Raw genomic sequence first — 26,335 nt, forward strand, 5'->3', positions numbered from 1 at the left:
AAGGGGCTGCTTCAAAGCACTTGCGTGACATATGTTAAAACAAGAGGAAATCTGGGATAAGGTTACAAATCCAGGTAGCCTGCTTACTTACAGTCAGTATCTGATATTTTAGCTGGCAGTTTGATTGTATCGTGTGGGTGACGCTTTTAGTAAGGCACAATGAGTAACAGAAATTCTGGCATGTGAACGTATATTACAACAAACATGGATGTAGGTACATGTCTGTTAACCTTTCGCAGAGCCAAGGCAGGAAGAGTCGAGGTTGTCCGGTAGTATCTTAATGTGCTCTGGGGCAGAAGTTAGAGTCATAAGGTAAAAGTGTGATAGAGTCATTGGTGGGGAGGAAACATTTTTGGTTAATGTGTGCAGGCATATCTTGGTTAGATTCTTCTGTTCATGGAGCCAGTTTTTCATTTCGTTTTTTAACCTGTTGTGTGGTATTTTGCGGTTAGGAATTTTAGGTGCATAGTAGTTGTTAGAGACAATTCTCATTCTATGGCTAATTTACTTTACCTATAGAGTCCCCCCAGCAGCTTTGCTGGATTTGAAGGGTTTGTTTCTTTTTACCTGCTAAGAGTGAGACTCTTTTTCCCACTCTTAGGCATTTTTGCTATGTGTATTCTAGGCTATTTTTATGTTTAATGCCTATGGGATCTTTTCTCTCCCCCATAGGAACCATCTTTATTCACATGTGTTACACAGCACCCTCAGTGCAGTGACACAGGGGTGTCGTAGCGACCCCCAAACATAGACTCCATACCCTGGGACTGACTACTGTCTCCCATGGCATGTAAAGTCCCAATTGGCTTTACTAGTCAATTCTTACGAACTTAACCAGTACAACCCATCTTACTATGGAGGTACTGGAAAGGGTTAATAGTTTTTCCCTTAGGTTCATTTTCGAGGGGGTACCGTAAAGTCCCTCTCTCTAAAGTTTCTGGCTGGTGGCAGTGGTTACTACCATAAATATTTGACCATGAATATTTTCCTATGGGATTTTCCCATCATTCGAGGCTACCACTTTTTCTGACAGCCTCCAACATACCGCTGGTCTATTTTATTATTAACTTTCTCCGGTAGGTTTTATTTGCCAGAACTTTAATATAAATTCTTTCTCGTGTCTTACTCTAAACTCCTAACCCAGGTCTGGGATCCTTTGTTCGTCCTTTTGGCAGGCTTCTGCCAAGAAGCCCTCCTTTCGGCGCCACTGAGTCTGGGGTGGGTCCATTGTGTGGGAGGGGGAGTTGGCTCCCTGGACAGGGTTGCCTTCACAACCCATGTCGCACTATATCCTGATAGGCTGGAGGGTCTCCCGCCAAGATGACCACTCCACTGTGTGAGTGACAGCTAGGCTGTATGAATGGGGTTATTTTTGCATAAAAGCAGGGTCCTGAGGACTGGAAGAGCAAGACGTCGCCACTGGAACTACAGAACTGAAGGGGAGAGAAGCCATGGACATCTTCAGCACCTGCACCACCGGTGAACCCTGCTGCAGCGTCTCACCACTTTTCTTCCACACGACGAGAGGAGATCTTCTTCGCAAGAGCCTTCTTCCCTTGAGCTGGTGGGACCAACCAGTTCACCAATCGCTTCCTCGGACATGCCTTGGTCAAATCGCCAGTGCCCAGCACTTGGAGGCCGGATAGCCAGGCAGCCATCCACCCAGACCGCAATTTAAAGGAGCATACCTTTTTTTTCGTTTGGCAGCACCGCGGCTGGTTTCATCCCTGGGTAGTGCAGTAACTCGAACCTTCCTCCACGACGAGAGCCTCTCTTCCTCTGCTGGATCCCCCGAACTGCAGGAACTACCAGGAACAAACACCACCGCAGGAGCCACTTCTTCATTTAAAGGTACTTTGTTCCGCTAGGCCTCCCTTTCTGCATGGTAGCCCTAAAGGTGTTTTAAATCCTTTTTCTACTTGTTGGGTTGGCTGCTCTTTCGTCTAACATTGTCTTTCGCCTTGCATCCACCTTTTCAATATTCGTTAACCAAAGACTTGACTGCAGCTACAAGAACAGTTTTGCTCCTAAACTCCTGTACCACTGACTCTGGCTCAGGCCTATTGACTCTGTCTGATTTCTTAGATCTGCTCTCACTAGATTGATTCTCAATGAGAAATGTGTTGATGCACCTAAATCTTCTAAACCCCTCTTCCTTCCTACTGTTTTAACTTGTGGAGTGCCATTTTGCTCAGATTTCCTTCACTTATCTTTCTGCTAAAGTGTTGCTGTGCATTACTTGTTCACAAAACTTCAGGAAGTGTTGCTAGGGGGTGTCTGAAGATATTTCGGTTTAACTTGTGCGTTCCCTCCATTTCACTAAATTGCTAGAGTGTGGTTTTCACTGGGCCGTTTGCTCAGTTTTCACTCTACCGCAAACTTGTCTACAATTGACTAGGGAATTGTATATACTTTCCTTGACTAAACTTAACTTGCGTTATCAATTGTGATTCATGTGTTGACTTAGATGTGTATAAAATAAATATATATTCTCTTTTTGATACAAAGCTTTGGTCAGTGTTTCCTTGTGCCATAGTACTGTGATACCTATTGTGTAAACCCTGAATACTGCTCATCTCCCTCTTGAGATAAGTCTGACTGCTCGGCCACAGCTACCAACTAAATCTTTGTGGTACAGACTGATACCAAAGGGGATTTTTCTTGCTCATACCTGTAGTCCTAATCTTCTGTAGTGCTCCCTAAGGGAACTGCACCGGATTCTGCCTAACAGTAGTCTAATGCAAATTAGCAGAATATCAAAACGTGTTGCTTATTTTAAGAGAAAGAACATTTCATGTAATTGCTGTGGCTTGTGTGAATAGGTGAGAATTGTCTGTGAGCACTGCTAAAAATCTTCTGGGCAGCACCTAGAAGGAAGCTGGGCAAGCGCACATGCGCATAGATTAAAGGGAACATTGATCCTGACCCTGGCACCTGGTCCCTTCTAAGGCCAGGGTTTGCCATTTGCTGACCACCTGGGGGAACCTCTGAACAGTTGCATATGGGTGCTGGAACCTCAGGACACACAAAGCCCCTTTTCTCACCTCCTATTCCTTTTGGCAGTGGAGAATGGCTCTCTGGTGGACCCTATCTGCATGGGGTCTTCTCCATGAGTGGTATCGGGTGTAGTGTGGGACGGAGCCTGAAGTGCCCCTAAATCTCCTTCTTTCACTTCCATCTGTAGTCAGCCTGAAGGCCTAGTGAGATCAGATCCGACAGAGTAGATGGCCTACTAATCCTGGCAAGTTCATCATTGATAACCTCACATAGTCCACGTCTAAATATGGTGAACTGTGCTGATTCTGCCCAGCTGTGTGTTTGAAGGTAAAGACATAGGTTTGCAGATCCGTTTGACCCTGGCAAATGTCTAGCAAGGTTTCACAGGCAGTGTAAGTGATCCCTGGTCTCTCGTTGGCCTGGCGTAACAGAGAAAGAAACGCTCCATCATCTTGTAGGACAGGATTGGCTGTGGTTACCAAAGGAGTTGCCTAGGCCAAAGCATACCAGTCATGTTGGAAATCTTGAAGCCCACCCAGGAATGATCAGATGCATAAGTGGCAGACCTGAACGTGCAATATATGACACACGCATCAATGAATTCCTTCAGTCTTTTGGGTAAACCATCATATTTCCCATTGCGTGGACCTCTCTGGCAGTGACCAGTTGCTTCAGCATGGTATTTTCAGTCGTAAGGGTTTGTACTTTCACGGTAGGCTCTATACTGATGCAATGAGCTCTTGCACCTGTTCAGCAGTTGCCATTGCGATGTCCGGACGTTGCAAACTGTCAACTTCTAGGCTCCCTTCCTCCCCCTCACCTGAATCTTCCACTGGTGATGGGACCGAGGAGCCTGTTGACGTGTCTGTAGAAGTACATCTCTCCTTGAGGAGAAATGGCCTGTCATGGAAAAAATACATAGGAATTTCCAGAAGGCACAACTGAAGAGTGTAATCTGGTGGATCCAGAAGGCAGTAGACCAAGAGGTCAGAAGAGACTGGAGGAATGCCTGCAGGAGTGGTTGGAAGGAATAAGAACCACTGCTGGAATGGAAGGCAGGGCTACTCAAAATCAAAGGCACAAAGATAAGCAAAGGAACCAAACGCCTGAAGAAGGCAAGCAGAAAGGAAGGCATCTTATTTATTTATTTATTTATGTATATAGCGCGCAGCAGCCCAAGGGCATTGAGGCGCTGTTACTTGCATGAGCTTAGTTACAGAGGTACAGGCATGGTAGCATTCTGCTCTCTCGCATGGTCTCCCCTCCTCTCTTTTGCTGAGTCATCTTCTCTTTGATACCTTCTTCTCTCTCGGATGGTCTCCCCTCCTCTCTTTTGCTCATCTCCTTCACTTCTGCTTCCTTTTCCATGCTCTACCCTTTTCTCTTCACCACAACTCCTGACTAGCAAACTCCATTCACTCGGCCCCCATGTATCCATCCACATGACAGCCTTGATTAAAGAATGTCAGCTGCTTGCAGGCTGTGAGCTGTCTCTTGGATTGTCCCTCAGACTGAGGGACTGCAACTCCTTCATGTGTTATCAGCCTCCGAAGTGGGTACATAGGTTTCATTAAACACAGACACCATTTGTGATCCAGGTGGCATGTCTCCATGTTGTGGGCACCCAACGTTGTGCACTTTTGGGCTCATTTCCAGATCAATAAGTGCATCCATCCCAGGAGTGCTTAAGGCTTAGCAGTCTCTGCTTCACATGTATCACTGGCAAGTGCATACATGACAACAGGGGATTTCTGCTGCTGTTCAAACCATGTCCTCGCATGGCGGGAGTCACATGGCAAAGCAGCATACAATTAACTCTACATTTATTCTTTCTGAAATATAAATGTTTCTTTTCTTGAAACCCTGGGGTCTGTGTTGTATGGGGAACATGCAACTCTCCAAAACATGTTTAAGGGCTTTATTCTTGGGGCCCCGGAGTGGACTACCCCATATTCTTGGGAATAGTTGGTATGGCTTGTCAATATTAGGCAGGCACCCACTGGAATGCTCTTCCCTTTCACTTAAGAATGATAGACTCGCACCATGCCTTCCGGAAAGCCATCAAAACCAAACTCTTTATCTAGAGGCCTACGCTCATCATGTAAGCTGTAGACCTAACTACTGTCTATTTGCTTCTGATCGTTACCTCACTTTCCTCTGTAACACACACTATCTCCGCCCTCTGTAACTAATAGACATCTGTTTACCTTAATCAAAATTTCTTACATATTCTTGTAACAGCGCCTCAATGCCCACGGGCTGCAAGTGCGCTTAACAAATGCAAATAAATAAATACAATTATTCAATATCCAGCATTCTCGAGGTTCTGGATCCTCATGGTTCTGCATCTATGAGGATTTCCCCTGGGGCCCCAGAGTGGACTACCCCATATTCTTTGGAATAGTCCGTATGGCTTGTCATTATCAGATATCCAGTGTCCTCGAGGTTCTGGATCCTCATGCTTCTGCATCTATGAGGATTCCCCCTGGGGCCCCGGAGTGGACTACCCCATATTCTTGGGAATAGTTGGTATGGCTTGTCATTATTAGATATCCAGTGTCCTCGAGGTTCTGGATCCTCATGGTTCACCATCTATGAGGATTCCCCCTGGGGCCCCGGAGTGGACTACCCCATATTCTTGGGAATAGTTGGTATGGCTATTAGATAACCCGAGTCCTCAAGGTTCTCGACTTGGGGAATCGGGAGATCAACTGTGCACCACTTCTGGGGTCCGCATCAGAGTTTCTCGTGGCACCTGCCCCCCAATGTCTCCCCAGTTCCATTATCCAGGTTAAGGCATGTGACTTCAACATAGGCAGCATTTTGCATGTGACAACGAAACCCTATTGGGTTTGGCATTGCTTTCTGTTTAATTTCAATATCAGTTACCCAGCAAGTACAGGCTTTAACTCGGCTCAGGTTTCAAAGTCATGGCTTTCCTTAATGTATTTCTTTGATTTATTTACTTTTTACATTTGTACAGCGCACAAAGCCCAGAGGTATCTATGCGCTCAATTGTAGTCTTACGAAGAGTGGTTACATTTTGACAAATCTTAATCTTAAATCTCAAAAAGCATACATTGTTACAGATATTACAATAAAACATCACAATTGAAACATGTTCAGAGAATCACAATGATAGGGCTGCCCAAGAAATTACAATATTTACATTTGACATTTGACATTGTCAGCACAAAATCTCCTCCTGATGAAATGACAGTAGATTATTGCTGGAGTTTAAGTTTTTTCTAAATGACAAATATGATTGGTCATTTCTGAGTTGGTGCGGAAGAGCGTTCTATAGTTTAGGAGCCATTACTTGGAAGGTGGAGCCTCCTGCTTTTAGTCTCTTGGATCTAGGTATGCTGAATTGATTGGTGTATGCGGTCTGCGTTGGTCTGTTGGAATTGGCTTTGCTAATATGGTTGCTGAGATATTTAGGCACCTTCTCAGCCATACATTTATGTGTCATGGTTAGAATTTTGAATGTGTTCCTGTCCTGGACAGGATGCCAATGAATATAGTAGCGGAGAAGTGGTTGTGTCCAGGGATGTTTAGAGCAGCTCTTATGGCGTTGTTTTGCACTGTTGGTAACTTTTTTATGTTTCTAGGGCTGGTTCCGGCGAAGAGAGAGTTGCAGTAATCGATCCTTGATAGTATTAATGCTCTAGCCAATGTGATGGTATTTTCAGGGGAGAGGAAAGGGCGACTCGCTCTTATTAGTTTGGCCTGTACGTAGCCGAGGAGGCTACTGCATTGACTTGGCTATTTAGCATGGAAGCAGAGTCAATGTAGACTCTGAGGGTTTTTATCTCACTGGCTACGTGGATAGTATTGCCATCAATGATGAATGACTTGTACTGCTGAGTGAAGTTATTAAGTTTTGTTTTGTTTTCAATGATAAGCTCTGTCTTATCATCATTAAGGCATAGTTCATTGCGAGCCATCCAGGCCTGGATGAAGAGGTATATTTTGTGTAGGTTTTTCGAGTCTGTGTCATAGCATCCCATAATAGGTATTAGAATCTGGGTATCGTCCGCATAATTGGTATACGAGATACCCATATTGTCAAGTTTGTCAAATAAAAGTTTGGTAAATGTGTTGTAGAGAGTGGGTGAAACACAAGAGCCTTGTGGTACCACGCATGTTACCGGGACTGGTGGGGCTGCTGCAGATTCTGAGAAGGCGCTCATAGATCGGTTGGATAAGAAAGACCTGATCCAATGTATAGCGTTTGAGGAGAATTGGGCTGCTGAGTCTATGTCATTGTTTTACCCAACATGACTTTGTTAAAATTAAGATTTCCAAATTGTGAATACTAATAATTGCATCTATAGAAAGAAAATACACCTTACCATTGAATTGCACATTTGTCAAAGCTAAGAAAAAATACTATCAGTTTATTTCAAAGGGTGAAAAGTATCACGCATTTGCATTTCAAATCTGTCCTACCCATAGAAACAATATAAAAGGAAAGTGATAGTAGGGAGTGGAGTGACGAGAGGAAGCTGGTGGTTGGATTTTACATGTTGGAAATGCAATGCATGAGTAGGTAACCTAATAACAACAATTGCTATGACGTCCTGCATTTGTTTGAGGCAGAGAGAAAAACAGATGCATGCAGTTTCACAAAATGTGTTAGTGTGGTATGGGGACATACAGACTGTGCGATGGCATAACATAACATCTAAAACCTCTGTTTACTTCAACAGTGTGGAACTACAGACCTGGTGAGTCAGCAAATGAAGACACAAAGATGGGACATAAAGAGGAATAAAGGACACACTACAGAAGCTGGGCGGCATCATTCCAGTGAACCTGTACAGATATCAACATCTTCTCAGGGGAGCCAAATGCCTGGCACATCTATGAGGATCCATACAAAGGAGAAGGCCTTCTTTATCTGCAGCACTTGTGGGATGTGCTTCACTTGCAGGGCAAATCTAATATTACACATTAAATCACATTCAGGTCTGTCAGGAGAATGCACTAGAAGATTCAGTAAATCCTCACAACTGACAAGCCATCAGAGGATCCATACTGGGGTAAAGCCCTACAAGTGCACAGAGTGCAAAAAAAGCTTTAGTCACTCCTCATCTCTATCAAACCATCAGCGTATCCATACTGGGGTGATGCCCTACAAGTGTACAGAGTGCAAGAAAAGCTTTAGTCGTTCCTTTAATCTAAAATCCCATGAAAGGATCCATACTGGGGTAATGCCCTACACGTGTACAGAGTGCCAGAAAAGCTTTAGTTGTTCCTTTAATCTAAAATGCCATGAAAGGATTCATACCGGGGAAAAGCCCTACAAGTGCACAGAGTGCCAGGAAAGGTTCAGTCACTCCTCAGCTCTGATAATCCATCAGAGGATCCATACTGGGATGAAGCCCTATAAGTGCACAGAGTGCAAGAAAAGCTTCAGTCAGTCCTCGGCTCTGAGAAGCCATCAGAGGATCCATACTGGGGAAAAGCCCTACAAGTGCACAGAGTGCAAGAAAAGCTTCAGTCACTCCTCATCTCTATTAATCCATCAGAGGATCCACACTGGGATGAAACCCTATAAGTGCACAGAGTGCAAGAAAAGCTTCAGTCAGTCATCGGCTCTGAGAAGCCATCAAAGGACCCATACTGAGGGCAAGCCCTACAAGTGCACAGAGTGCAAGAAAAGCTTCAGTCACTCCTCATCTCTATTAATCCATCAGAGGATTCATACTGGGGTAAAGCCCTACAAGTGTACAGAATGCAAGAAAAGCTTCAGTAACTCCTCGTCTCTATTAATCCATCAGAGGATCCACACTGGGGAGAAGCCCCATAAGTGCACAGAGTGCGAGAAAAGCTTCAGTCGTTCCTCTAATCTAAAATGCCATGAAAGGATTCATACTGGGGAAAAGCCCTACAAGTGCACAGAGTGCCAGGAAAGCTTCAGTCTATCCTCAGCCCTGATAGTCCATCAGAGGACCCATACTGGGGAGAAGCCCTATAAGTGCACAGAGTGCAAGAAAAGCTTCACTCGTTCCTTTACTCTAAAATGTCATGAAAGGGTTCATACTGGCGAAAAGCCCTACAAGTGTACAGTGTGCATTAGAAGTTTCCATAACTTACCATGTCTGAGACGCCATCAGTGGATCCATACTGGGGTGAAGCCCTACACCTGTCCAGAGTGCAAGAAAAGCTTCATTGAAAACTCTGCTCTGAAAAAACATTGCATGATCCATACTGGGGAAAAGCCCTTTAAGTGCACAGAGTGCCAGAAAACCTTCAATAAAGCCTCAGTTTTGACAATCCATCAGCGCATCCATACTGGGGTGAAGCCCTTCAAGTGCCCAGAGTGCAAGAAAAGCTTCAGTCAATCCTCAGTTCTGATAATTCATCAGAGGACACACACGGGCGAGAAGCCCTATAAATGCACAGAGTGCAATAAAAGATTCTGTCGTTCCTTTCAACTAATATACCATGAGAGGATTCATACTGGGGAAAAACCCTACAAGTGCACAGAGTGCAAGAAAAGTTTCAATCAACCCTCACACCTGACAAGCCATCAGAGGGTCCATACTGGGGAGAAGCCCTACAAGTGCACAGAGTGCAAGAAAAACTTCAGTCATTCTTACGCTCTGAAATGCCATCAGAGGGTCCATACTGGGTGAAGCCCTACATGTGCAATGAGTGAAATAAATGCTTCAGTCAATACCCAAATTTGATAAAACATCAGAGGGTACATACTGAGAAGAAGTCCTATAAGTGCATAGTGTTATCTTCACTATGAGCCCATCCCTCACAGAGCCCATACTGGGGAGAAGCCCCACAAGTGCTCTGAGTGCAAGAAAATCTTCAGCTAATCTTCACCTTTTGAGAAAGCATCAGGTGATCCATTAGTTTAGAAATCTGGGAGAAACATCTAGCCTTTTAAGAGATATTTGATGGCCACATTCTTCCCATGGTTTTTATCTGGAGAGACAGTGTGGCTGTATTGTCAGTGGATAGCACTGAGAAGACATTAGACAGCCATTTGCACTTTATATGTGACTGATCTAAAATTTGCATCCAGTAAAGGGCACTCATCCAATCAGATGACTGGAAGCATGGGTGATAGCACACAGTGTACCGCCCACATTCTCTCAGCCACCATCATGCTTATGGGGATGCAATAGGGGGGCCCTTCCCTGTTACCCCCCCCAAACCTCCCAAACATCACAGTCCATTATCCCACCCTCTCACTCTCTACTACACCCTACCCACTTACCTGGAGCCTGTTCCAGGTACCCTGGGATAGATGTTGACAGGCTACATACATGCATAGAATCCATACATGTCTAATTACATCCTTTACACTCTAGCTTGGGATTCACGTTGACAGGCTAAATACATGTATAGAATCCACTCCTAACTACCCACAGCCTGTACACTGTACCCTGGGATAGATGTTGACAGACTACATACACATATAGAATCCACCCCTCTCTACCTGCAGCCTGTACACTCCAGCCTGGGATAGATGTTGACAGGCTACATTCACGTATAGGGGGTCATTCCGAGAATGGCGGTAGCCATGGAGCAATTAGCTCCATGGCTGCCTCCCATACCGGTACCGAGTCCGATGTTGTTCAATGGGGACTTACCGGTCCATTCTGACCCTGGAGGGACCGGTAAATCCCCATTGAACAAACCATTCCCCATTCCCATTTGAGCCCCCATAGGGCTCAATGGGAATGGGGAGGGTGCAAATAACGGGCTTGCGAATGGAAAGCCCATTATTTGCGCCCTGGTCCCCTAACGGGACCCATAAGGGACGTGTTGTCCGACCACATGTCTCTTGCGGTTCCCGTTAGGGGACCTTGGAATCGGGCAGTAGGGGATTACCGGCACCGGTCTCCTTACTGGTGCCCGGTATCCCAGACCGCCCAACTCGGAATGACCCCCATAGAATCGAATCCACCCACTCATAGAATCCACACCTGTCTACCTACGTCCTTTACACTCTAGCCTGGGATACACATTGACAGGCTAAATATACATATAGAATAAACACCTGTCAAACTGCAGCCTGTACACTGTACCCTGAGATAGATGTTGAAAGGCTACACCCACTCATAGAATCCACACCTGTCTACCTACATCCTATACACTCTAGCCTAGGATAGATATTGACAGGCTAAATACAAGTGTAGAATCCACCCATGTCTACCTACATTGTTTAAACTCCAGCCTGTGATACATGTTTACAGGCTACATACACATATAGAATAAACACCTGTCAAACTGCAACCTGTACACTGTAACCTGGGATAGATGTTGACTGGCTACATACATGTATACAATCCACCCTGCCTACCTGCAGCCTTAACACTGTACCCTGGGATAGATGTTGACAGGCTACAAACACATTTAGAATCTACCACGACTACCTGCTTCCTGTACACTGTACCCAGGGATAGATGTTTACAGGCTACATACACATATAGAATCCACCCCTGTCTACCTGCAGCCTGTATACTGTACCCTGTGATAGATGTTGACAGGCTACATACATGTATAAAGTCCACTGCTGTCTAGCTACAGCCTGTACACTCCAGCCTAGGATAGATGTTTACAGGCAATATACACTTATAGAATCCACTCCTATCTACCTGCAGCCTGTACACTCTAGCCTGGGAAAGATGTTGACAGGCTACATACATGTATAGAATCCACCCCTGTCTACCTTCAGCCTGTACACTGTACTCTGGGATAGATGCTGACAGGCTACAAACACATATAGAATACACACCTGTCAACGCCAGCCTTTTCACTGTACCATGGGATAGATGTTGGCATGCTACATACACACAATGGGCCTCATTACAACTAGTGCGGAATGGGTTTAACGGCACCAATAATGGTGCCGTTAAACTCCACTCTGTACTATTACGAGATTCCCTCGTGTGACCCATTCTGGACGTCTGTTTTTTCCAGACATCCATAGCGGGTCCCGCGAGGGGACCAGGGAGCTAACAACGGGCCCGTTGTTAGCTTCCGCCCCATTCCCATTGAGCCCGATTGGGGCTCGAATGGGAATAGGGAAGGACTGGGCTCAGGTTCCCTGAAGGAGGAAATACCGGCCCCTCCAAAGTCGGAATGGTCCGGTATATCCTCATTCAGGGAACCCGGACCCGACACGATTTTGGAGGCAGCCATGGTGCTAGTAGCACCATGGCTAGCTCCAAAGTCGTAATGAGGCCCGTATCAAATCTATGCCTGTCTACTTACAGCCTGTACACTCTACCCTGGGATAGATGTAGACAGGCTACATACACATATAGAATAAACACCTGTCAACCTGCAGCCTGTACACTGTACCTTAGGATAGCTGTTGACAATCTACATACATGTATACAATCCACCCCTGTCTACTCGCAGCCTGTACACTGCGATAGATGTTGACAGGCTACGTACACATATATAATCCACCCCTTTCTACCTGAAGCCTGTACTCTGTACCCCTTGATAGTTGTTCACAGGCTACATACATGTATAGAATAAATGGGATAAATGTTGACAGGCTACAAACACATATAGAATTCAATCAACGACTGTCTACCTTCAGCCTGTATACTGTACCCTGGGATAGATGTTGACAGGCTACCCACCACCATCCTGTACACTCCAGCCTGGGATACAAGTTGACAGGCTACATGCACATACATAATCCACCCCTATCTACCTGCAGCCTGTACACTGTACCTTGCGATAGATGTTTACAGGCTAGCCTGGGATAGATGTGGGCAGACTACATACACATATAGAATCCACCCTGTCTACCTGCAGCCTGTACACTCTAGCCTGGGATAGATGTTGACAGGCTACATACATATAAAATCCACCACTGTCTACCTGCAGCCTGTACACTGTACCCTGAGATGTAAATGTAAATGTAATTGGTCATTTATAACGTGCTTAATACCCAGAGGTTTCTAAGTGCGCACTCAGGGATCAAATCTGTGTTGCTCCTTGTCGTCTTGCTTCCAAGGTGAGCATTTTGTTTCCCCAGAGCTATCCTCCCAAGACAATGGGGGTCATTACGAGTGCAGCGGTAAGGAGTTCACGGCGCCGGTAAAGCTGCCTGAGCCGTCAACCCCTTACCGCCGCATTACAAGGTCCTTTAGTGGGTCCCGCTAAGGGCGCCTGGTAATACCAGGCGCCCTTAGCGGGACCCGCTAAAGGACCACCATGCTAACAACGGGCCCGTTATTAATGGGCCCGTTGTTAGCATGGTCCCCATTCCCATTGAGCCCTATGGGGGCTCAAATGAGAATGGTGATGGGTTCCCTGAATGGGGATATACCGGGCCCTCCAAGGTTGGAATGGCCCGGTATTTCCCCATTCAGGGAACCCGGACCCAGTATGCGGTATGGGGGTAGTCATGGTGCTAATAGCGCCATGGCTACCACTAACCTCGTAATGACCCCCAATGGATGGATTTTTACAGGCTACATACACATGTAGAATGAACGGCCCTCATTCCAACCCAGGTGGTAAGTTCCCTACTTTACCACCATGCTGTAAACTCTGTTTACACCATTGTGGATGGCGCATTTACCGCCCCATTCCAAGGTGAGTGGGGCGGTAAATCCCCAATCCCCATTTACCCTTCCCCATTCCCATTTTTGCCCCATAGGGCATAATGGGAGTGGGGAAGGTGCTAATTACGGCACCGTAAATTACGGTGCCGTAATTAGCGCCAAGGACGCTTAGCGCCTTGGTGCTTAACGCCTGCTAAAAGCAGGCGTTAAGGTGGAAATCAGGCGTTAAGGGTTAAACCCTTAACGCCTGGGTTGGAATGAGGGCCAACACCTGTCTACCTGCAGCCTGCCTGTACACCATACCTTGCGATAGATGTTGACAGGCTTCACATCCATATAGAATCTACCCCTATCTACCTGCAGCCTCTACACTGTACCCTGGGATAGATGTTGACAGGCTATATACGCATATAGAATAAACACCTGTCTACCTGCAGCCTGTACACTGTACTCTAGGATAGATGTTGACAGGCTACATACACATATAGAATAGAAACCTGTGAATCTGCAGCCTTTTCACTGTACACTGGGATAGATGTCAACAGGCTACACGCACATATAGAAATTAATCCACCCCTATGTACCTGCAGCATGTACACTGTACCCTGGGATAGATGTTGACGGGCTACATAACCGTATAGAATCTAAACTACCTCACTATAGCGAGAGCAATAATTGGGTCTCGACTCAATTATTGCAATGCCCTCCTATTAGGCACTTCCTCCAGAAATATTTGTAAGTTACAGACTGTCCAGAACATCACCCTCTGGGCTGCCACTGGGATTTCTAAGAAGGAACACATCTCTGGTATCAGAAAACAGGTGCATTGGCTACCGATCAAAGAGCGTATCATCTTTAAAATGCTCGCACTCACACATAAGTGCATCCATGACACCGCTCCCCGGTACTTGTCACAAAGCATCTCAAAACCGGTCACAGACAAGCCTACCAGGAACGCCTACACAAACCGCATCACCATTCCCAGGAACTTAAGGACTCGCGGGGGAGGCTCTAGTTTCCTGGTCATGGCAGCCATGGACTGCAACTTCTTCCCTGCACATCTCAGGGCCATAGATTTCCACATGGCCTTCGGGAAAGCCATAAAAACTAAGCTTTTCATTTAACATTGCCCTTACTGCTTAACTCACCATGCATTGTAAATTAACCCCTTAACTGCCATGGGTTCCCCCCGCCCCCCAGTGCCAAGGCCTTTTTTGGTGATTTCGGTATGTCGCCATTCAATGCCTTGTAACTTTATTGTTACATGAGATATCTTGGCCAAATTGGACGTTTTTTTCATTACATGTAGGCGGTCGGAACAGCACCCAGGAATCCTAGTTTGCTGTAGGTAGGTGAGAGAGAAAAAACAAAAAGGGAGAAAATGTTGGGTTTTTTCAAAAAAAGGCCAATAAAATGATGTACAAAGAAGTCTGTGGTTTTCTGCTTGTAAGAGCAAGGAACAAATGGTTTGCTGTGCTGAATTCCCCAATTTCCTAGCTTTCAAGAACAGGTTGAGTGGAAACGAAAACAAATTATTTTGATGTGGTTATCAACCGTTTTGTGAGAGGTAGGTGATTTTGATCTTTTTTTCCAATAGGACATATGTGGACGGAATGAAAGAAAAGGGTAGGAAAGCTGAATTGGAGGACAGAAAGGCATACATTTCTGAAAAGTAGACAAAGTTGCAAGTTTAGGAAGGGGTGAGTTGTGCAGGTCAGACAACAAATAGGTAGGGAAAAATTCCATAGTTTGGGGAAAAAGCGGGGATATGACCGACAAAAAGGTGTGTGGTGGACATGATTGTCCTGGTACGGCAATGGCTTCTATGAATTTTGAGAAAAACCATGCTCCGCTACATTCCCCTGACCCGTGCAGTTAGGAAATCACACATTTTTTGTAAAGTTTCACAAAACAAGCAACAAACAAGCAATGCTTACGGCCTGAACAGATGTACCTAGCATGTGTAAATCAGGAAAACAAATGTGGTGAGGAACGGCGAGCATACATTTTTTGAACAAGCACAGGCAGACCTTTTCAAGGGTAGGTGACTTGTACAGGTTACAAAAGTGTATGGTGCCTAAAGCAGCGAATAAATGTAGGGCACATTTGGGAAATGAAAGGGTTGTTTGAAAAAGGGCAGCAGCAAATAGGTCGAAACGTTATGAAAACCACACAAACAAAACAAATGTCATAACTTCCCATGTCCCCACAGGTGTCCCGACAAAAAAGGTACCTCACATGTGTGGGCGCACCTACCTGGGCGCAAAGGGGAAAGCATAAAACATGGCTAACCCCAAGTCTTTTTGCACAGAAGAATTTCAGGAATTTTGCTCAAGCGCAACCACCAAGGAAAACTGGGAATCCCATGAATTTCTGAAAAGAGGACACCCGTGGGAATCCACTGAGGTCTGACTTGTGCAAATCGGCCGTGCATTTATTACCCAGAACCCCCAGCAAAGTCTGAAATGTGGCGAAAGAACCACAATTTCCGCACATTTCACTCAGCTCACCAACCAAAACACACCACCAACAACACTTGGCCTACCTTCCCGCATTCCCACAGGTGTCCCGAAGAAAACGGTACCTCACATGTGTGGGTGCTCCTACTTGGGCACAAAGGGAAAAGGCTAAAACACGGGTAAGCCCAAGTCTTTTTCCACAGCACATTTTCAGGAATTCTGCTCATGCGCACAACCTACAGATTTGGGCCTAGGCTGTCAAAGCCATCAAGGAAAACAGGGAACCCCATGCATTTCCGAAAAGAGGACTGATGTGTGAATCCATAGAGGTCTGACTTTCGCAAATCGGCACAGAATTTATTACCCAGCACCTCCAGCAAACTTTGAAATGTGGCAAAAAAACACAATTTCCGCCCATTTCACTCAGCTCACCCACCGAAACACGCCGCCAACAACACATTGCCTACCTTCCCACGTTCCCACAGGTGTCCCGACATAAACGGTACCTCACATATGTGGATTCACCTACCTGGGCACAAAAGGAAAGGCCTAACCCACTGGTAACCCCAAGCCTTTCGGCACAGAACATTTTGTTCATGTGGGAAACCTATATATTTGGGCCTAGGGTGTCGAAGCCAGCAAGGAAAACAGGGAACCCTATGCATTTCCCAAAAGAGGACACCAGTGGGAATCCACAGAGGTCTGCCTTGCGCGAATCGCACCAGAATGTATTACCCAGAACCCCAGACAAAGTGAACATTGTGTTTTTTCCCCACCAACTATCAAACTTTGTTGGAGATTGTGGGTAATACATTCTGAGCTGATTTGCTCAAGACAGACTTCTGTGGATTCCCACTTGTGTCCTCTTTTCAGGAATGCATTGTGTTCCCAGTTTTCCTTGGTGCCTTGGACACCCTAGGCCCATATCTCTATGGTGTGCGCGTCAGCAAAATTCCTGAATTTCAGCTGTCTGAAAAGACTTGGGGTTAGCTGTGTTTTAGGATTTACCCTTTGCGCCAAGGTTGGTGCACCCACACATGTCAGGTGCAGTTTTTGTCGGGACACCTGTGGGAACGCGGGCGGTAGGCCATGTCTTGTTGGTGGCATACTTCAGTGGGTGAGCAGAGTGAAATGTGCGGAAATTATGTTTTTTTCCCACCAAATTTGGAATTTGCTGGGGGTTCTGGGTAATACATTCTGGCCTGATTTGTGCAAGTCAGACATCCGTGGATTCCCACGGGTGTCTTCTTCTCACAAATGTATGGCGTTCCCAGTTTTCCTTGGTGGCTTGGACACCTTAGGCCCATATCTGTATGGTGTGCACTTCAGAAAAAAAGAAAAAAAAAAGACTTGGTGTTAGCAGTGTGTTAGGCTTCCCCCTTCGCGCCCAGGTAGGTGCACCCACACATGTGAGGTACAGTTTTCATTGGGCCACGAGTGTGGACGCGGGAAGGTAGGCCATGTGTTGTTGGTGGCGTGTTTCGGGGGGAGAAATGTCTGAGAATTGTGTTTATTTCCAGCAAATTTCAGAGACATTTCCCTCTGTCCACCCACCGAAACACGTTGCCAACAACAGATGTCATGCCTTCCTGCGTTCCCACAGGTGTCCCAACAAAAACGGTACCTCACATGCGTGGGTGCACCTACCTGGGCGCAAAAGTAAAGGGCTAACCCACTGGTAACCACAAGCCTTTCGGCACAGCACATTTTGTCCATGTGGGCAACCTACAGGTTTGGGCCTAGGGTGTCGAAACCAGCAAGGAAAACAGGGAACACCATGCATTTCCCAAAAGAGGACACCCGGCCCAGAATTTATTACCCAGAACTCCCGGCAAAGTCCAAATTTGAGGGGAAAAAAACAATTTTCACACATTTCCCTCTGCTCACCCACCAAAACACGCCGCCAACACCACCTGGACTACCCTCCCGCGTTCCCACAGGTGTCCCGTCGAAAATGTTACCTCACATGTGTAGGTGTTAGACAGAATTATATGTAGTACCCTTTGGGAACACCACACACAATTAGGACTACAAGTGACAGTACAAATTCACCTTTGGTACAAGACTGTACTACACAGTAAAGTGGTAGCGATGGCTGAGCAGCCAGACTTATCTCAAGAGTAAGTGAGCAGTATCAATAGTTACACAAAGGACAGCAATTACTATGATTCAAACAAACACTGACTCAAGGTTTCTGAGTAAAAAGAATATGCATGTATTTACACATCAGTTATTAAACATTTAACTATTATCAAAAAATCATGATTCTAATACACTACACTGCACCCAATAGATTCTGGACAAGTTAGGTTCACAATGAAGTGTGAGCAAAAGAAATAAAAAGGGAGGGAAAGACAAAGTTAGACAAAATTTGAGCAGCACCAACAAGTAAGTAAGCAGGGCAATATAGAAAAAGGAACTACAGTGAGGAAATCAAATCAAGAGGCCAGGGCCAAAATCAATGGACCAAAGTCTTTGCAGAGGATCACACAGTTCAGGGAAGTTTACAGTTAAGTCTTTGCCAAGAGTTCAGAACGAATTTGGTCGGACGAAAAGTTACTTTAAAGAATAGAGAAGGACAAGCCCTCGGACTGGCGAAAGATTTCACACACTTTCAACGCAGTCGGACGAAATTAATAACTGGGTTAGCACAGTACCTTTATAGCAGAAGAATGCTGTACCTGAGGCAGACGTTCCTGGCAGGTCCTTCAGGCTCATGGTTCCTGGAGCGACAGTTGGACTGACAAGAAGGAGGAAGACTGGAGGGTCCTGCACTGCCCAGAGAAGAAACCAGCAGCGGAGCAAAGTGACAAATAAAATGTGCGCTCCTTAAAACCCAAGCAGGGTCCGTTCCTCCTGGCTATCCGGTTCACTGTAGCTCTATACAGCAAATTCGACCAGAGGAGGGAGGCCTGGCTTGCAGTTTGGCGAACTGGTTGTTCCGACCAGCTCAAGGGGAGAAGATTCCTTGCAGATCTTCCCTGTCGTCGAAGTTTGGAGATTCGGACCCGCAGCAGGGCTTCACCGGGAGGTTCAGTCGTGGTAGAGGTCCTTTTCTGTCAGCCTCTCTTCAGTTCTCTCGATCCAGTGGCGACTTCGTCTTTACAGTACCAGAGACCTGCTTTTAATGCAGTTTTCCCCCATTCACACAGCCTGGCTGTCAATCACAAAGCAGCGTGGCTGTCCGGCCGGGGAGTAACCACAGCTAATCATACCAGAGTGCGACATGGGTCTCCAAAGAGCCCCTGTGCAGGGAGTCTCAAACCCCTCCCTCATTTCCTGTCCCCCTCAGACATTCAGGCGCCTAAGAAGGGCTTCTGAGCAGAAGTCCGACAAAGGTCGGCGAACAAAGGAATCAAACCTGGTTTGGTGCGCAGAGTAAAACACGAGAAAGACTTTTACAAAAAGAAATAGCGAATAAACCCAGCCAGAACCGTATAAAAATGTATATGGTCCAGCGGGTCTAAGTTCAAGGCTACTAAGATAGCCTAAAACAATACCAAGGCTATTTACAATAACCGCGGTAGGAAAAATAGAGTAGTTACTGCTGCTACCAGCCAAATCTTAATGAAAAGGGAACGAAACAACGTTCCATGAGAAACAGACAAAAAGGGATAACTATTAACCCTTTCCAGAACTTTATGTAAGATAGTTTGTACTGGGTCTGTGAGTTTAAAAAGACTAATAAAGTCAATGGCAACTTTACATGTTTCTGGGAGACAGTAGTCAGCCCCAGAAAATGAAGTGGGAGTTGGGAAGTCTAAAAGAGACAACCCTGTGCCACTGCACTGAAGCTGCTGTGTGACACACAGTAAAAAGATGATGCCTATGGAGTAGGTGAGACTCCACAGTCTTTGAACACAAAAATGTTAAACACACACAGCAAAACACATGTAAGAGTGGGAAAAAAGGCTCAAACTCTTACCAGGTGAAAAAAATAAATCCTAGAAATCCAGCAAAGCTGCTGAGGGACTCAGTAAATCAGTAGGTCAGGGAAATTAGCCATTGTGGAGAATTCTCCCTAACAGTAGGTGCATGTTAGGCAGAATTGCATGCAGTACCCTTTGGGACCACTGCATGCAATTAAGACTACAAGTGTCAGTACAATTTCACCTTTGGTACAAGCCTGTACTGCACAGTATTGTGGTAGCTATGGCTGAGCAGCCAGACTTATCTCAAGAGTAAGTGAGCAGTACAAGGGGTTACACAAGGGACCAACAATCACAGTGATTCATATAACCAGTTACTCAAGGTTTCTTGGTTAAAGAATTTACATTTATTTACACAATCATTTGGAAAACATTACACTAGCAAGAGCAGCTCAATATCATATACTAAAATACTACAAATACACAACCAATAAATTGCTGAACAAGTTCAGCCCCACTGAAGTTGGAGCAAAATGGCACTTCAGTTAATTTTAAAAGGGCTAAAAAGACAAGATTAAAATAAATAAAGGCTACAATACTTTCAGAGGTAGGGCAAAGGGTTTCAGTTCATTACAACCAGCAATTCAATTCAATAAGCCTGGGCCAAAGTCAATGGTTCAGAGTCTTGTATAGGATTGCACAGTTCTGGTAGTAAACGGTTAAGTCTTTGCCACGGATCTTAGAAGAATTTGGTCAGATGAAAAGTTAGATGTTGGTTTAGGGAAGGACAAGCCTTCAAAGACGGGAAAGTTTCACAAACTTTCACTGTGGCCGAAAAGATTTCCTGACCGCATTTGCACAGTACCTTTAAAGTGAAGAAGAGCTATAGCTGAAGCAGTTGTTCTTGGCAGTTCCTGCAGATCTTGCTTTTCCTTAGCTTCAGTCGTGGGGACAAGAAGGAGGACGTCGGGAGGTTCCTGCACTGCCCCGTGAAGATGCCACAAGCTTGGCAAAACGTCAGTTTAACGTGTGAGTGCCTTAAAGACCACAAAAAAGGCATCCTTCCCACTGGCTATCCGGTTTTCCACAGCACTCTGCAGAAAATTCGACCAGGATGGGGACGGCGTCCAGGCAGTTTACGAGTTGGTTGTTCCCACCAAACTCAAGGGAAGAAGTTAACCTTGAAGGGCTTCTCTGTCGATGGAGTTTCAGGCAATTCAGACCTGCAGCAGGGCTTCACCGGTGGGCCAGGAGTTGCAGCAGTCCACTTCCTTCAGCTCATCTTAGTTTCTTTTGTTTCAGTGGTCGACTCTGCTTTGCAAGTCCCAGAAGCCTGCTTTTAAACAGTTTTCCCCCATTCATTCCAGCCTGGCTGTCATTCACACAGCAGGGTGGCTGTCCTTGCCGGACAATCACACCAGAGTGCATTCAGGTCTCCTAAGAGACTAAACACAGGGGGTTTCGGGCACCTCCCTCACATCCTGTCCATGCCAGACACTCAGGCGCCAGAGGAGGGCTTCAGCACTGTAGCACGCCAAAGGCCAACGAACAAAGGGACCAAACCTGGTTTGGTGCGCAGAGCTCCACACAAGAAGGACCTTTCCTAAAAGAAATGGCGAAAAAACCTACTGCCCCATATATTGGGGGGCCTGCCATATATATATATTGGCCCTCTCCCCCACCCCAAATGGATGGTGGGCCTCTCATGTAGCCCTCGCTGGGGTCAGATACCCCTTCCTAGGAGCATATATCTGTCCCCACGGGGGGCTGCATGAGAAGGCCTCCCCTCCATTTTGGGTGGGGGAGGCGGGACACCCCACTTTCCTTTACCATTATCCCTGGTGGTTTAGGGTGCCCCTCAGCCCCCCTCAACTGCGCCCAAACATTTGGAAATTCTTTTTGTTTACCCAACTTCCCTTGGGGCAGATGGACACATTAGTGTGCCTATCTGCCCCCAGGGTGCCCAAAACCTACTGCCCCATCCATTGGGGGGCCTGTCCCACGTTTTGTGGTGGCCCTCTCCGCCCACCCCAAATGGATAGGGGGGCATCTTATGCAGCCCTCGCTGGGGTCAAATGCCCCTTCCTAGAAGCAGATATCTGATGTCTGCCCCCAGGGGGGGCTGCATGAGATGTCCCCTCTCAATCTTGGGTGGGGGTGAGAGATCTACCCCCTTTCCTTTTTCATTATCCTTGATGGTTTATGGTGCCCCTCATCCCTCCCCGCTCAATTGTGCCCAAACATTTAGAATTGTTCTTTTTTGTTTACCCAAATTCCCTTGGGGCAGATGGGCACAAAAGTGTGCCCATCTGCCCCAGGGTGCCCAAAACCTAATGCCCCATCCATTGGGGGGCCTGTCCCATGTTTTATGGTGGCCCTCTGCCCCCCACCCCAAATGGATCACGGGGGGGCTCTCATGCAGCCCTCGTTGGGGTCAGTTGCCCCTTCCTAGGAGAAGATATCTGCCCCAGGCGGGCTGCATGAGATGCCCCCCTCCATTTTGGGTTGGGGGAGAGGGCCACACCCCTTTCCTTTACCATTATCCCTGGTGGTTTAGGGTGCCCCTCAGCCCCCCCTCAACTGTGCCCAAAATATGTTGAATTGTATTTTATTTCTACCCAACTTCCCTTGGGGCAGATGGGCACATTAGTGTGCCCATCTGCCACCAGGGTTCCCTAAACCTACTGCCCATCCATCGGGGGGCCTGTCCCACATTTTGTGGTGGCCCTCACCACCTCCCACCCCAAATGGATGGGGGCATCTCATGTAGCCCTCCCTCAGTGCAGATGCCCATTCCTAGCGCCAGAAATCTGCCCCCAGGGAGGGCTACATGAGGTGCCCCCATCCTCTTAGGGTGGGGGGGAGGAGAAGGCCACCTCCCCTTTCAAGGTACTAAATATTCTTGTGGTCTAGTGGGCACCCCTGGGACCCCCTCACCCCACCCACATCTTTTTATGTATTTTCTTAATTTGCCCCTTTACTAGGGGCCGGTTGGCACCCATATGCCTCCAGGGGGGCCCAAACCTCCAGCCCCATGCTTTGGGGTCCTTTATGTTGGCCCTCTCCCCCCCACCCCAAATGGATGGAGGGCATCTCATGTAGCCCTCCCTGGAGGCCGATGCCCCTTCCTAGGGGCAGAAATCTGCCGGCAGGCTACATGAGGTCCCCCCATCCACTTGGGGTGGGGGTGAGGGCCACCCCCCTTTCATTGTAAAATAAACCCTGGTGGTCTAGGTGTCTAGTGTGCCCCCCACCCAAAACACCCTTTCTTTTTTTTTGTTCCTTTTCCTTTTTTTGTTGCCCCCTGGGGGCAGTCATCTGTGCCCGGGGGGGGGGGGCAATACTGGCTGCCCCATGCTTTGGGGGGCCTATACCAATATTTCTGGTGGACCTCTCCCCCCACCCCAAGTAGATGGGGGCATCTCATGTAGCCCTCCCTGGGGACAGATAGGGGCAGATATCTGCCCCCAGGGAGGGCTACAAGAGGTGCCCCCATCCACTTATGGTGGGGGGGAGAGGGCCAACCCCCCTTTCACGAGGAAAGAAAAACCTGGTGGCTAGTGGCCCCCCACCCAAATATCCTTTTTGTTTTGTTTTTTTGTTTATTTGTGCATATTGTGCCCCTTCCCTGGGAGCAGATGATCACCCATCTGCCCCTAGGGTTCTCAATACATGTGACCCCATGCTTTGGGGGCCCGGAGGGAGAGGGCTGCTTACACAGTAAGCAGCCCCCTCTCCCCTCCACGTCATAAAATGATCCCTGGTGGTCCAGTGGCATTGCTTGCCCCGGATCGAGCACTCTCCGCCCGATCCGCGACCAGCAATGCCTTCACAAAAGGTGTTGTTGGAAAGGGGAGAATCTCCCCTTTCCAACGACATCAGCCTTGATCTCCGGCTTGAAATACAGCCGGAGATCGAGGGAGAGGGAGAGGGGAACTCCCCTTCTCTTTTCACCGCGGCAGCCGAAAATCTCTGCTGTTGTGAAAATACTTTCAGTTTCATGTCGGCGTGCTTTACGCACGCCTACGTAAACCTGCAGGTAATCCAACCCCCGGGCAGTGAGGAGGGAACTCCCCCTCACATAGCCCGGGGGTTGGATTACAATTGTGCGTGTTCCCTGCTTTGCAGGGATCACACAAATCGAAGTGCCAAAAAGGATGGGGTATCTCGTCCTTGGCAACAGGGAGGGAATTCCAAGGATGAGATACCTCGTCCTTGGCACTTAAGGGGTTAAGTTAACAAATAATTGGAACCAGTTAGCTTGCTAAAGTTTACAAGTAACCCGTATGTAACAATTTCTCCATTACACTCTTTTAACGCTCATGTAACCTCGAGCAATGAATCGTTATGTAACTAAGACACCATTTTGCAACAGCGCCTCGATGCTTCAGGGCTGCTAGCGCACTTTACAAATTAATTAAATAAATAAATAAACTGGTTTACAGACATCCATTATACTCTAGCCTGGGATGCAAGTTGACAGGCTAAATACATGTATAGAATCCACACCGTTCTACCTGTACCCTATACACTATACACTGGGTTAGATGTTGACAGGTTACATTCATGTATAGTATCAATCCCCATCTACCTGCAGCCTGTACACTCTATCCTGGGAAACATGTTGACAGGCTACATACACGTATAGATTCCACCCCTGTCTACCTGCAGCCTGTACATTCTAGCCTGGGACAGATGTTGACAGGATACATACCCATATAGAATCCACACCTGTCTACCTACGTACTTTACACTCTAGGCTGGGATACAAGTTTACAGGCTATATACATCTATAGAATCCACCCCTGTCTACCTACAGCCTGGATACTGTACCCTGGGATAGATGTTGACAGGCTAAATATTCGTATAGAATCCAACCCCGTCTACCTGCACTCTGTACACTGGAATTGTATTTGACAGTTTACATACCCATATATAATCCACAACTATCTACCAGCAACCTGTACCATGGGATAGATGTTGTCAGGCTACACACACATATAGAAATTAATATATCACTGTATACCTGCAGCATGTACACTGTACCCAGTGATAGATGTTGACAGGTTACATCCACATATGGGATCTACCCGTGTCTACCTGTAGCCTGTACCTTGTTCACTGGAGTAGACGTTGACAGAATACATATACATATTGAATCCACTGAAATATACTGGCTGCCTGTACACTGTACCCTGTGCTAGATGTTGACAAGCTACATACACATATAGAATCAAATCCACCCCTAGATGTTGACAAGCTACATACACATATAGAATCCACCCCTGTCCACCTGCAGCCTGTACACTCTAGCCTGAGATAGAGGTGTACAGGCCCTGTCTATCTGCAGCATGTGCCTTGTACCCTAGAGTAGATGTTGACAGGCTACATAGCCATACAGAATCCACCACTGTCTACCTACATCATTTAAACTCTAGCATGGGAAACAATTGTACAGGCTGCATACATATATAGACTAAACAACTGTCTACCTGCAGCCTGTACACTGTACCCTGGGATAGATGTTGAAAGGCTACATACACATATAGAATAAACACTTGCTACATGCAGCCTGTACACTGTACCTTGGGCTAGGTGTTTACAGGCTACATACACATATATAATCCACCCCTGTCTAACTGCAGCCTGTACACTGTAGCCTGGGATAGATGTTGACAGGCTAAATACCCATATAGAATCCATACCTGTCTACCTGCAGCCTGTACACTGTACCCTGGGATAGATGTTGACAGGCTAAATACCCATTTATAATCCATACAGGTCTGCCTGTAGCCTGTACACTGTACCCTGGGATAGATGTTGACAGGCTAAATACCCACATAGAATCCAATCATGTCTACCTGTAGCCTGTACACTGTACCCTGGGATAGTTGTTGACAGGCTAAATACCCATATAGAATACATACCTGTCTACCGTCAGCCTGAACACTGTACCCTGGGATAGATGTTGACAGGCTACATACACATATAGAATCCATACATGTCTACCTGTAGCCTGTACACTGTACCCTGGGATAGTTGTTGATAGGCTACATACACATATAGAATCTGTACATGTCTACCTGCAGCCTGTACACTACCCTCGGATAGATGTTGACATGCTACATACACATCTAGAATCCATACCTGTCTACCTGCAACCTGTACATTGTACCCCAGAGTAGATGTTGACAGGCTACATGCACATGTAGATGCCACCCCTAACCAACTGTAGCCTGTACACTGCACCCTGGGATAGATGTTGACAGGTTACATACACATATAGAATCCATCCCTGTATACCTGCAGCCTGTACACTGCACCCTGGGATAGATGTTGACAGGCTAAATACCCATATAGAATCATACCTGTCTACCTGCAGCCTGTACACTGTACCCTGGAATAGATGTTGACAGGCTACATACACATATAGAATCCACCCCTGTCTACCTGC

General features: G+C 46.6%; 1 pseudogene; it reads left to right on the forward strand.

The window, feature by feature from the left end:
• The window catches only part of LOC138468443 (zinc finger protein 271-like), a 629,016-nt pseudogene that overhangs the window by 111,038 nt on the left and 491,643 nt on the right, over positions 1 to 26,335 (forward strand).

The sequence above is a fragment of the Ambystoma mexicanum genome, chromosome 4q (genome assembly GCF_040938575.1).
Source record: "Ambystoma mexicanum isolate Mex_15411 chromosome 4q, UKY_AmexF1_1, whole genome shotgun sequence".
In the NCBI taxonomy this organism is placed as follows: Eukaryota; Metazoa; Chordata; class Amphibia; order Caudata; family Ambystomatidae; genus Ambystoma; species Ambystoma mexicanum.